Below are 14,953 nucleotides of genomic sequence, written 5' to 3'. Positions count from 1 at the left end.
GGTTCTAGTGTTTGTCAGATGGTGCAGAACTGTTTCGGCTGGTAGTTTTCCATCTTCCATACTTTGGATCCTCGAATGGATTTAGATTTCTGATTTACGTTCATGGATAGCTTTTCAAGTTGCTCGAGTCTGATTTGCGGTTCCTCAGTAGTTTTTCAATAACTTAATCTCATTTTGTGGTTCGTTTGCCGATACAATCGGATCTATTTGTATATATCTTTATTCGAATTTCTTGATTAGATTTAATCTTTTCTTGTATAATTCTTATGTGATCTTTAATTAGTTTTGTTTCAATAATTATAGGAAATTTTCTTAATTATATACTTAATTTAATTATGATTATAAATCTTCATAATAATTTGGAATATTTTTTATTTTGAATAAAAATTAGTTGCTTTTATTAAAAAAAATACTACTATCATCTCCCTTATTATGTATCAATTGATTTGAATTTTTTATATTTTTAATGTTAATTTTTCAAATAAAAATATAAAATATATTTAAATGCCACCAGTGTTGGATCTATGCATTTCTTAAGATAGACATTAAAATTTAAATTTGTTACCTGTTTTATGTCCAACTGGAATTTTATTAACGCTCCACTTATAAAAATTTGTATTTTGAATATATATGTATCCACTGCTTAATGACACTTTAAAGGGTTAACGTAAATACAGTGATGAATTAGGAATATTTTCAGGTAAGCACATATATATTAATAATAATAAAAAAAATTCATACTAAATTATCACAAACAAAATTTTTTAGATAGACACTTTCGGTAAAATAAACAACTAACATAAAAAATTAAATTTTATACCCAACGTAGATTCTACATATATCTACCACTAAGAAAATATCTCAAATTATATATATATATATAATTAATTAATTGTAAGCAGAAACTTAAAAATTTGATTCAACTCAAATTTTATAAATTCGACTGAAAGAATTTCAAATCAATTTCAAATCAATTTCAAGTCATAAAACAAAACAAATCAACTCAAATAATTTTGATTTTACTCGATTAAACACTCACTCCTAATCTCACAATTATATAATACAAATTACCAATAGATCAATATGGGTTTTATGGTGTACATGGAATGTGTTGCAGTGTTGCGGAAGACAGCTATCGAATAGAGTAAAATCACAACTGATAATTTGAGAAAATAAAAATGAAGATAAAAAAGACACAAAATTTACGTGGAAAACCCCTAAATAATATAAAAACCACGGGCAACGGTAGAAGAATTTCACTATGAGAAAATAGGAATTACAACTTCTCTCGATCTACCAATGAGAAAATAATGATAATTCTCTCTTGATAAAAAAAGGAGAAAACAACTCTCAATAAACTCTCTAAATTCTCTAGTATTTGAAGAAAGCTAGAATGCTTTGGGATGATTTTGAAGCTAAATGAGCTAGGGTATTTATAGTTGAAGCTTAAGGACTAATCTTACAAATACCCTAAAGTACAATGACTAAATTGAATTCTCCCATTTAATATTTAAACAAAAAAAATTCCATGCACCTTTCGGTGCATTAATTCTTGAAAATAATGTGGCCAACTTGGCCACTTGTTGGCTGTTGGTCAACTTTCCAATAATCTCCTACTTGAAGATTTGATTGGAATGATCATATCTTCACACCATTCTTTCTACCTTGTATCTTCATATTGCTTACGTTTCTGACAGGCCACAAGAGGATCGACACCAAGTAAATTTATCGGCATTGATCGCCTTCGTCATGAAATCTGCTATGTTGTCTTTGGTATGAATCTTCTACATATCTACCGTTCCTTCTTCCACCTTTTCATGAATGAAATGATACTAAACTCGTATGTGCTTTGTCCTTGAATGAAATATTGGATTCCTTGTTAGATGCAAGGCACTTTAACTGTCACAAAACAGAGAGACATACTCTTGTTTGTGCCCAAGCTCCTCCAATAACATCTCAACCAAATTGCTTCTTTATTGGCTTGTGTAGCTGCTACATATTCTTCTTCTGTTGTGGATGTAGCCACAACTGACTGCAACTTAGAAACCCAGCTTACAGCTCCATCAGCAACTTTGAACACATATCATGTTGTAGATTTGCTTTTATCCAAATCCCTTGCATAGTCAGAATCGACATACCTATTGATAAGTAAATTTGATCCTCCATAACATAATGAGACATTTGAGGTCCCTTTGATGTATCTCAGGATCCTCTTTATTGTATTCCAATGCTCTTTGCCTGGATTCGCCATGTACCGACTAACTACTCCCACTGCTTGTGTAATGTCTGGTCTTGTGCATATCATAGTGAACATTAAACTTCTCACTGCTGATGCATACGACACTCGGTGACATCTCCATCCTCTCATCTTCACTGATAGGACTCATACTAGAGGATAATTTGAAGTTAATAGGAAGAGGTAGAAATTGGCTTACAATCTTGCATGTTGAATCGTGACAAGATCTTCTTCAAGTAATTCTTTTGTGATAGCCAAATCTTCCTATTACTTCTGTATCGGTGAATTTGCATCCCTAGAATCTTGTTTGCTGATCCCAAGTCCTTCATTTCAAATTCCCTAGCCAGTTGTGCCTTCAATTCTTCAATATGATCTTTGTTGGGTCCTGCAACCAACATGTCATCCACATACAACAACAATATAACAAAATCGTTATCACTAGACCTCTTGAAATAAGCACAAGGGTCTGCATTAAGTCTGTTGTATCCAAGGCATATAATGAATGAATCAAATCTCTTATACCAACACCTCAGCGCCTGCTTTAGACCGTACAGAGATTTGTTCAACCTGCAAACCAAGTTCTTTTTTTTTCTTCAAAGCCTTCAGGCTGGAGCATATAAATATCTTCTTCAAGATTTCCATGAAGAAAAGTTGTTTTAACATCTAGCTGCTCTAGATGTAAGTTCAATGTAGCACACATTGCCAAAACTACTCGAACTGTTGTTAGTCGAACCACAGGAGAAAAGATTTCATTGAAATCAATACCTTCTTTTTTAGCATATCCCTTGACCACCAGTCTTTCACGATACCTCTTAACTTGATCGTCACAATTTTGCTTGATTTTAAAGACCCATTTGTTACCAATTGGCTTCCTTCCTTGTGGTAGTGACACAATGTCCCATTTATTATTTTTATGAAGGGTTTCAATTTCTTCTTGCATCACCATCATCCATAGTGAAGCATCTGAGTTGTTTATTGCCTCCTGGTATGTTGACGGCTCACCGTCCTCTGTTAAAAGGAAGTATGCAATATTTCCTTCTATAACATAATCTGAGAGCCAATTGGGACGTCTTTTCACACGATCTGATTGACGAGTTGTTGGAGCTTCATAACTCTCTGCTTCTTGTTCATCATGTACTGGTTCTGCTTCAGAAGAATCTCCTTGTTCAACCTCATTTTCTATATGTATCTGCGTAGTCTTTGACTTTTCAGCCCTATCATCGTCTTCTTTTCTTTTTAGTTTATCTTCTACAAAGATAACATCTCTGCTGATAATCACTTTGCGAGCAGTGGGATCCCACAAGCGATACCCCTTTATACCATCAGCATACCCCAAGAATTTTCATTTCCTGGATTTTGGATCCATCTTTGAAATTTCTTGGGAGTTGTACATCACGTACACAATACTTCCAAATACATGGAGGTTTGAATAATCAACTGGTTTACCAGTCCACATCTCCATTGGTGTCTTCAGTTCTATTGCAGTTGATGGAGCTCGATTCACCAAATAACAGGTGGTATTGACTGCTTCTGCCCAGAATGATTTTTTTAGGCCTGCATCCTTCAACATTGTTCTTGTTCTTTCTAACAAGATTCTGTTCATCCGCTCTGTCACTCTATTTTGTTGAGGAGTGTTCGTCACTATGAACTGTCTTTTGATGCCTTCTTTCCTACAAAAGTCATCAAATTCTTCACTTGTGTATTCTCCTCCATTATCTGTTCTGAAAAACTTTATTTTATTTCAAGAATCAAGTTCCACCCGCGCTTTGAAGTTTTTGAAAGTTGAAAACACATCTGACTTCTTCTTAATAGGGTACACCCAACATCTCTTGGAGTAGTCATCAATAAATGAGACTAAGTATTTTGCTCTGCCTAGGGATGTAACTGGTGCTTGACATACGTCAGAGTGAACCAATTCTAGAACACTTTTGCCTCTAGAATTTGATGTGTTGAATTTCAACCGGTGATGCTTACTTGTTATGCAATGCTCACACAAAGGAAGTGATACATTTGTTAAGCATGGAAGTAGCTTTTGCTCCACAAGGACTTTCATTCCATTTCTGACATATGTCCAAGTTTCTGATGTCATAGCATTGTAGAATCTGAACTACATGAGGAAACAGAGGCTTCTGCTTCTAGCAAAGTCTCTCTCTTCAGCATGTACAAGTTTGCAGCTATCTTTTCGCCTTTCAGCACCACAAGCGCTCCACGGAACACCTTCATGATTCCTTTCTATATTTTAATCTTGCTTGCATTATTATCCAACAATCCGTAAGATAATAAATTTTTCTTCAGGCCTTTCACGTGCCGCACATCTCAAACAACTTTAATTGTTCCATCATACATCTTCAATTTGATGGTTCCCACGCCAACGATTTTTAAGGCATGATCATTGCAACTATACACAGATCCTCCTGAGACATGTTCATAATGATGAAACCATTCTTTTCTTGAGGTCATGTGATATGTTGCTCCCAAATTAATGAGTCATATATATGCATATCTTTTTCTACCTTCCACGGTGGTTGACGCTTCACAGCATAGAGCATCTTCATCATCTGAAGTGTTTGCGGTATTGCCTTATGGATTGGAGTTTTTATTTAGACTTCAACAATCCTTCTTCAAGTGGCATTTCTTTCCACATTTATAGCACTTTAAATTCTTCTTGCTCATCGACTTCGATCTACCATGTTTGTGACTGCTGCTTTGGCCACGTCCTGTTGATCTCCCTCTCATCATTGTCAACGCTTCTGCCTGTTGCAGATTTACTGGTCTGTCTTCCTTGTTCTTGCGTCGATTTTCTTCTTGTAGAACAGCAGCTAGAACGTCATCGAAGACTAGACTAGTGGCATTACTATTTGTCAAGTTGATGATGAGTTAATCATACGAATCAAGTAGACTTTGAAGTAGAAGTTCAACACGTTCTTGTTCTCCTATTGTACATCTTAGGGATGTAAGCTGAAAAATAAAGTGTTTAGCGTGTTTAAGTGCTCCGTCATTAAAGTAGATTTTGACATCCGGAGAGTGTACAATTTCCTCTTAAGGAAAATTTTATTGTGCAACGATGTGGCCTCGTACAATTTGGTGAGATGATCTCATATCTCCTTAGTTGTCTTCTTCTCCTCGATGCTTGACAATACTTCATCTGCTAATGCTATATGAAAGTTTGCCATATCATTCTCGTCTATTTCGATCTATTTGTTGTTATCTATGAAATCTATCAGTTTTCACTGATAACCGCTAGACACCTTTCTTTTCTCAGGATGACCTTCATCTTCAATTTCCACAATGATCTTTCATTGAATTTTTCAATATCAAATTTCGTTGTCATAGCTTTTATTACGGATAACTCCCACTATTTCACTATCGTGAATAGTTCTCTGGAACCTTCAAAGAATGGGTAATACCTTCTTACTTTCTTTTGTTGGAGGATCCACATTTTAGTGGCAACCACAAAGATAATAAACAGATATTACACACTCAAATCTGGTTCCGATACCAATTGTTGCGGAAGACTGCTATCGAATAGAATAAAATCACAACTGATAATTTGAGAAAATAAAAATGAAAATAAAATAGACACAAAATTTATGTAGAAAACCCCTAAATAATATAGGGTAAAACCCACGGGCAACGGTAGAAGAATTTCACTATGAGAAAATTAGAATTATAACTTCTCTCGATCTACCAAGAAGAAAACAATGATAATTCTCTCTTGATAAAAAAAATGAGAAAACAACTCTCAAGAAACTCTCTAAATTCTCTAGTATTGGAAGAAAGCTAAAAAATTTTTGGATAATTTTAAAACTAAATGAGCTATGATATTTATATTTAAAATTTAAGGATTAATCTTACAAATACCTTAAAATACAATAACTAAATTGAATTATCCCATTTAATATTTAAACAAAAAATTTCCGTGCACCTTTAGCCTCTTGTTGGCTTGGCCGACTTTCCAATATTGCAGTAGCATGAAAGAGACAGAATTGTTGGTAATACACATACACTATTCTTCACTACGAACAACACGAAGAGAACTGGTCGAAGTGAAACAACAATATTCTTTAGACAGACGAAACTCAACTGTTAACTGACAAGTCAAAATATATAATGAAATCAAAATGGCGAAAGCAGAAGTGAGGATCCTGGTACTTTCCATCTTTACAATATCATTCAAATTTGATCATACCATAAATGTAAGGATCAATGCTATATATGCGAGTTGAAACACTTCATTTCTTTATTAGATACATTTCAATCTTTATTAGATGCATTGCAATCAGATCATCATACAGGACTATTCACATTAAAACTAGCATGATCCGGACCATACAAACACCCCCATGATCAACTTGCAGATTTCTCTAACATTTGACAATAAGAAAATAAGATTCATACAATCATGCCTTGCTGTCGATGGCCATGAGTTCCAGTTCTTGTTTTGCCCTCTTGTTCATCTTAGCGAATACGTTGCCGTAGAATTGGGCATCCTTCTTGTTGCATTTCTTGATTTTCTTCTTTAAGATTCGGTACTCCAGTTTCACGTCCCTGTTATCGGGGTCAATCTCCAACGCCTTCTTTATGTCCGCTTCGGCCAAATCCAAATCGACGAGCTGAATATATGCTTGAGCCCTCCTGTATAATGCTTTCACGTTCATGTTGTTAAGCTTCAACACATATAGAACCACACAGAACCGAACCAGAACCGTCAGTCGGAGGAATCAACACTTACCTTCAATCAACATGAATTCTAAAAACTACTAAAGGTGCAACCTTGGTACACAGTTTCACAGCCTGCTTGTAGTCCTTGAGTTTCAGTTTGCAAGCTGCATTGTTAAGATTGCAAGTTACTTTTAGTAATTTGGTTTGCTTCTTCTCTTCATCGCTGAAAGACGAGTCGTACTCTATGAGCTTAACAGCCTGCACGAAACAATCATCATTGTCAAATTCGGTACGAGTAAACACAGTCTCAAGTGTCATAGGAATGACAAACTTTCAGAGTGGATAATTGATAATTGTACCTTCTCGTATCTTTTCGATGCTCTCTAGTATTTACCGGCTTTGAACAATGCATTCCCTTCCTCTTTCTTCTTCATTGCGGATTCAATATTTTCTTCTGTACTCATTTCCCATGATTCTTTCTCCTGCAAACATGGACTCGTTTAGACCGTGATCGCAACGACATCGATTGCAACAGAGAATGTACTTATTCACTGACCTTCTCGAACGAGATCATCTCCACCTCGTAATAAACAGTTGAGCTAGCAGGAACTACAGCCAACTCCTGCTGTGACTCAGATGAACCGAAGGCATATTCCGGCTGAACGGTGATAAGCGCATTCTCCCCTTTCTTCATGGTCTTCTTAGCTTTGTCAAGGCCATCAATTACTTGTTCTGTCACATATATAATATGTATTATAAACTGACTTTAGGCAGAAACCAAGAATCAATTGCTAAAACCATTGTTACCTTCATCGATTTCGAAATCAGTGTACCGTCTTCTAAACAAGCTTCATACTTAACTGTGAAACACACAAGAACAAAATCGTAGCAACAGACATCATCAAACTTCAAATGGATTAAATAGAAGGCGGAAATAAAATTATTGTTGCGGAAGACGGCTATCGGATAGAGCAAAATCGCAACTGATAATTTGAGAAAATAAAAATGAAGATAAAAGAGACACAAATTTTACGTGGAAAACCCCTAAAAATTTAAGGTAAAAACCACGGGCAACGGTAGGAGAATTTCACTATGAGAAAATAGGAATTACAACCTCTCTCGATCTACCAAGGAGAAAACAATAATAATTCTCTCTAGATAAAAAGGAAAAAACAACTCTCAAGAAACTCTCTAAAATCTCTCTAGTATTGGAAGAAAGCTAGAATGCTTTGGGATGATTTTGAAGCTAAATGAGCTAGGGTATTTATAGTTGAAACTTAAGGACTAATCTTATAAATACCCTAAAGTTTAGTGACTAAAGTTTATAATTTACCCATTTAATTTTCAAACATTATTGCACTTAATTTTGACATTGTTGCACCTAATTTTGACATTGCAATATTAGGTGCCTAACTTGAACCAATTTCCAAGCTTTGACATTTCAACAATCTCCCACTTGAAGATTTGATTGGAACAATCATATCTTCACACCATTCTTTCTACCTTGTACCATCATGTTGCTTACGTCTCTGACAGGCCACAAGAGGATCGACACCAGGTAAATTTATCAGTGTTAATCGCATTCGTCATGAAATATGCTATGTTGTCTTTGGTATGGATCTTCTGTATATCTATCATTCTTTTTTCCACCTTTTCACGAATGAAATGGTACTGAACTCGTATGTGCTTAGTCCTTGAATGAAATGATGGATTCCTTGCTAGATGCAAGGCGCTTTGACTGTCACAAAACAGAGAGACATACTCTTGATTGTGCCCAAGCTCCTCCAATAGCATCTTCAACCAAATTGCTTCTTTACTAGCTTGTGTAGCTGCTACATATTCTACCTCTGTTGTGAACGTAGCCACAACTGACTGCAATTTTGAAACCCAGCTTACAGCTCCACCAGCAACTTTGAACACATATCATGTAGTATATTTGTTTTTATCCAAATCCCATGCATAGTCAGAATCTACATACCCATTAATTAGTAAGTTTGATCCTCCGTAATATAATGCAATATTTGAGGTCCCTTTGATGTATCTTAGGATCCTCTTTACTGTATTCCAATGCTCTTTGCCTGGATTCGCCATGTACCGACTAACCACTCCCACTGCTTGTGCAATGTCTGGTCTTGTGCATATCATAGTGAACATTAAACTTCTCACTGCTGATGCATACGACACTCGGTGACATCTCCATCCTCTCATCTTCACTGATAGGACTCATACTAGAGGATAATTTGAAGTTAATAGGAAGAGGTAGAAATTGGCTTACAATCTTGCATGTTGAATCGTGACAAGATCTTCTTCAAGTAATTCTTTTGTGAAAACCAAATCTTCCTATTACTTCTGTCTCGGTGAATTTGCATCCCTAGAATCTTGTTTGCTGATCCCAAGTCCTTCATTTCAAATTCCCTAGCCAGTTGTGCATTTAATTCTTTAATATGATCTTTGTTGGGTCCTGCAACCAACATGTCATCCACATACAACAGCAATATAACAAAATCGTAATCACCAGACCTCTTGAAATAAGCACAAGGGTCTGCATTAAGTCTGTTGTATCCAAGGCACATAACGAAGGAATCAAATCTCTTATACTAACACCTCGGCGCCTGCTTTAGACCGTACAGAGATTTGTTCAACCTGCAAACCAAGTTCTTCTTTTCTTTTTCTTCAAAACCTTCAGGCTGGAGCATATAAATTTCTTCTTCAAGATTTCCATGAAGAAAAGTTGTTTTAACATCTAGCTACTCTAGATGTAAATCCAATGTAGCACACATTGTCAAAACTACTCGAACTGTTGTTAGTCGAACCACAAGAGAAAATATTTCATTGAAATCAATACCTTCTTTTTGAGCATATCCTTTGACCACCAGTCTTGCACGATACCTCTCCACTTGATCGTCACCATTTCGCTTGATTTTGAAAACCCATTTGTTACCAATTGGCTTCCTTCCTTGGGGTAGTGGCACAAGGTCCCATGTATTATTTTTATGAAGGGCTTCGATTTCTTCTTGCATCGCCATCATCCACAGTGAAACATCTGAGCTGTGTATTGCCTCCTGGTATGTTGATGGCTCACCGTCCTCTGTTAAAAGGCAGTATGCAATATTACCTTCTATAACATAATCTGAGTGCCAATTGGGACGTCTTCTCACATGATCTGATTGACGAGTTGTTGGAGCTTCAGAACTCTCTGGTTCTTGTTCATCATGTGCTGGTTCTGCTTCAGAAGAATCTCCTTCTTCAAACTCTTTTTCCACATGTATCTGAGTAGTCTCTGACTTTTCAGCGCTATCATCGTCTTCTTTTCTTTGTAGTTTATCTTCTACAAAGATAACATCCCTGCTAATGATCACTTTGCGGGCAGTGGGATCCCACAAGCGATACCCCTTTACTCCATCAGCGTACCCCAAGAATTTGCATTTCCTGGATTTTGGATCCAGCTTTGAAATTTCATGGGCGTTGTACATCACGTACACAATACTTCCAAATACATGGAGGTTTGAATAATCAACGGGTTTACCAGTCCACATCTCCATTGGTGTCTTCAGCTCTATTGCAGTTGATGGAGCTCGATTCACCAAATAACAGGCGGTATTGACTGCTTCTGCCCAGAATGATTTTTCTAGGCTTGCGTCCCACAACATTGCTCTTGTTCTTTCTAACAAGGTTCTGTTCATCCGCTCTGCCACTCCATTTTGTTGAGGAGTGTTCGCCACTGTGAACTGTCTTTTGATGCCTTTTTTCCTGCAAAAGTCATCAAATTCTTCGCTTGTGTATTCTCCTCCATTATCTATTCTGAAACACTTGATCTTATTCCCAGAATCAAGTTCCACCCGCGCTTTGAAGTTTTTGAAAGTTGAAAACACGTCTGACTTCTTCTTAATAGGGTGCACCCAACATCTCCTGGAGTAGTCATCAATAAATGAGACAAAGTATTTTGCTTCACCTAGGGACGTTACTGGTGCTTGTTATACATCAGAGTGAACCAATTCTAGAACACTTTTGCCTCTAGAATTTGATGTGTTGAATTTCAACCGGTGCTGCTTACTTGTTATGCAATGCTCACACAAAGGAAGTGATACCTTTGTTAAGCCTGGAAGTAGCTTTTGCTCCACAAGGACTTTCATTCCTTGTTCTGACATGTGTCCAAGTTTCTTATGCCATAGCATTGCAGAATCTGAACTACATGAGGCAACAGAGGCTTCTACTTCTAGCAATGTCTCTCCCTTCAGCATGTATAAGTTTGCAGCTATCTTTTCACCTTTCAGCACCACAAGCGCTCCACGGAACACCTTCATGATTCCTTTCCGTGTTTCAATCTTGCTAGCATTATTATCCAACAATCCGTAGGATAATAAATTTTTCTTTAGACCTTTCACGTGCCGCACATCTCGAACAACTTTAATTGTTCCATCATACATCTTCAATTTGATGGTTCCCACGCCAACGATCTCTAAGGCATGATCATTACAACTATACACAGATCCTCCTAAGACAGGTTCATAATGATGGAACCATTCTCTTCTTGAGGTCATGTGATATGTTGGTCCCGAATCAATGAGCCATATATCTGCAAATCGTTTTCTTCATTCCACGGTGGTTGACGCTTCACAGCATAGAGCATCTCCATCATCTGAAGTGTTTGCGGTATTGCCTTGTGGATTGGAGTTTTTATTTAGACTCCAACAATCCTTCTTCAAGTGACCATTCTTTCCACAGTGATAGCACTTTAAATTCTTCTTGCTCCTCGACTTCGATCTACCATGTTTATGACTGCTGCTTTGGTCACGTTCTGTTGATCTCCCTCTCATCGTTGTCAACGCTTCTGCTTGTTGCAGATTTACTTGTCTGTCTTCCTTGTTCTTGCGCAGATTTTCTTCTTGTAGAACAGCAGCTGCAACGTCATCGAAGACTAGACTGGTGACATTACTATTTATCAAGTTGATGATGAGTTGATCGTACGAATCCGGTAGACTTTGAAGTAGAAGTTCAGCACGTTCTTGTTCTCTTATTTTACAGCTTAAGGATGTAAGCTGAGAAAATAAGGTGTTCAGTGTATTTAAGTGCTCCGCCACTGAAGTAGATTCTGGCATACGGAGAGTGTACAATTTCCTCTTAAGGAAAATTTTATTGTGTAGCGATGTGGCCTCGTACAATTTGATGAGATGATCTCATATCTCCTTAGTTGTCTTCTTTTCCTCGATACTTGACAATACTTCATCTGCTAATGCTAGATGAAAGTTTGCCATAGCATTTCCGTCCATTTCGATCCATTTGTTGTCGTCTGTGAAATCTAATGGCCTTTCGCTGATAGCTGCTAGACAACCGTCTTTCCTCATGATGGCCTTCATCTTCAATTTCCACAATGAGAAATTTCTCCCATTAAACTTTTTAATATCAAATTTCGTTGCCATTGCTTCGTTTACAGATAGCTCCCACTATTTCACTATCGTGAATAAATCTCTGGAACCTTCAAAGAATGGGTAATAACTTCTTACTTTCTTATGTTGGAAGATCCACCTTTTGGTGGCAACCACAAAGACAATAAGCAGATATTACACACTCTAATCTAATTCTGATACCAATTGTTGCGGAAGACGGCTATCGGATAGAGCAAAATCGCAACTGATAATTTGAGAAAATAAAAATGAAGATAAAAGAGACACAAAATTTACGTGAAAAACCCCTAAAAATTTAGGGTAAAAACCACGGGCAACGGTAGAAGAATTTCACTATGAGAAAATAAGAATTACAACCTCTCTCGATCTACCAAGAAGAAAACAATAATAATTCTCTCTAGATAAAAAGAAGAAAACAACTCTAAAAAAACTCTCTAAAATCTCTCTAGTATTGAAAGAAAGCTAGAATGTTTTGGGATGGTTTTGAAGCTAAATGAGTTAGAGTATTTATAGTTGAAACTTAAGGACTAATCTTATAAATACCCTAAAGTTTAGTGACTGAAGTTTATAATTTACCTATTTAATTTTCAAACATTATTGCACCTAATTTTGATATTGTTGCACCTAATTTTGACATTGTAATATTAAGTGTCTAACTTAAACCAATTTTTCAAGCTTTGACATTTCAACAATTATAGCATACCAAACACTTCATCCAAATCTTTCGGATTCTCCCAGCTTTCACCTTCCACGAGTATTTTCTTCAAAATTCCCCCATCTTTGCATGTCCTTTTCGCTCATCCAGGAAAGCAACTCGACATCAAATCGAAGAGGCGCGTTTGGAGGAATCGTTGGTGGTGAACCAGATGCACCATAAGCCAACTAGGGAGGTATGGTGAAAACGGCGTTTTCGCCTTTCTTCATCGTTTTGATACCCTCGTCCCATCCTTTGATTACATGTCCTAGGCCAAGCTTGAACTTGAATGGAGTCCCTCTATCGCGGCTGGAATCGAACTTGGTTCCATCAAGCAAAGTTCCAGTGTAATGCACTGCACAAAGAAACCCAGAAAAGCAATCAGAATCCAATAAACAAACCAAACTAATAAACGAAAAGTGAAAAAATAAATAAAGGAAGAATAATGATCCATTACCTTCGACTTCATCGCCATTGTTAGGATGCTCCCAACCGTCACCTTCCTTAACCAACTTCTTCAACCAATTCTTCCCAATCTCTTTCTCGTCTCCGACTTTGAGGATTGGGTTAACTGGGCCGTCGTCTTCCGGTATGTCCATCGCGTCTTCTTCCATGTTGCTGGCAGTTGGGAACTCGAAGTCGTCTCCCATGGCGTTTTCGCTGGACTGGGAGATCCGCAAATGGGCAAAGCAAGAAAGCTTTTTTCTTGGGTCCCTATGCTGATTGATTGATCGTTGAGGAATAGATGCGAGGGAGGGAGAGAGTCTAGAGGATTCTAAATGGCAACAGACCCAAAGAGGCTTCCAGAATTCTCCGCCATCTTGTAGTGCCTTCTTTTTGACAATGTCGTTGAGATCTTCCCGCTAAATGGCGTTATTGGAAAAGTCTCATGTTAGTCATAATATACTATTAAATAAAAGAGTTATTGATAACATATGATAAAGTATTATCGGTTTTGTTATTTTTTTATTGATTTTATTATTGTTGGGTATTTTATCGGAAATATTAAAAACATTAATGTTTTAGGTAATTTTTATTTGTTTTGTTAAAATAATAATAACAAAATTCGTAGTATCTTTCTTTAACCGTATATTAAAGTTATTTCTAATTACAGTGATATTATTTAAAAAGTCCCAAAAAATCATTTATTCTAAAATTAACTTCAAACAACATTAATTAAAAAAACCTCTTAAATTATTTATGTAGTGTGATTTCTCGTTTTTGTGAAAAGTGATTTTCATACGATTATTGTTGTCAGTATTTTAAAAATCGGATAAGATCGGTCGGTTTAACCGGTCCAGATCGGTCGGTTCAATCGGTAATTGTTATCTAGTCCGATTCAAACTACACAGGTTAAACCACTATTAGTGAACCGGCCAAAATCGCTGAACCGTTCGAATCGGATCGGTTGAAAACCGAAAAAAATCGGAAAAAACCGTCAATTTTATTTTTTTTAAAAAAAATTAAACCAAACGACGTCGTTTGTTAAACGAGCCAAGTCGAACTCGAGTATTGCTAAGCTCGACTCAAACTTTAAAAGTAAGCTCAACTCGACTCAAACTCACGAACTAAAAATTATCAAGTTCAACTCGAACTCGAAATATAATATTGAAACTTGAACTCGAAAAGGCTTGAACTCAAAAAAAAATTAGAAGCTCGATTGAAGCCTAAAATTCGAGCTTGATTGAAGTGAAAGAATAGTTTACTCTATGCTCATCAAAAGGCTCCATGATTTTGAATGCCAAATTACCTCTATTATTTATAGAAGTTAGTTGGGATGTTCTTCTATGTTTCTTAGCCATGTGGGATTGTTTTGTTCTCATATTTTTACTCTTTAGACTTTTGGGATGTTCTTCTATATTTTTTAGCCATGTGAGATTGTTTTTTTTTTTAAAATTAAACCAAACAATATCATTTTGTTATGATTTTTTAGCCTCAAATTTATTTTTTAATTAT

The 14,953-nt window shown here is 36.4% G+C and overlaps 1 pseudogene; it reads right to left on the bottom strand.

The window, feature by feature from the left end:
* Positions 1-6,636: 6,636 nt before the first annotated feature.
* On the bottom strand, positions 6,637-13,689 carry LOC120206609 (annotated as a pseudogene).
* Positions 13,690-14,953: the final 1,264 nt, after the last annotated feature.

This window comes from Hibiscus syriacus, unplaced genomic scaffold, assembly GCF_006381635.1.
Source record: "Hibiscus syriacus cultivar Baekdansim isolate YM2019G1 unplaced genomic scaffold, ASM638163v2 tig00013960_pilon, whole genome shotgun sequence".
Lineage (NCBI taxonomy): Eukaryota > Viridiplantae > Streptophyta > Magnoliopsida > Malvales > Malvaceae > Hibiscus > Hibiscus syriacus.
This window is presented reverse-complemented; position numbering and strand designations above follow the sequence as displayed.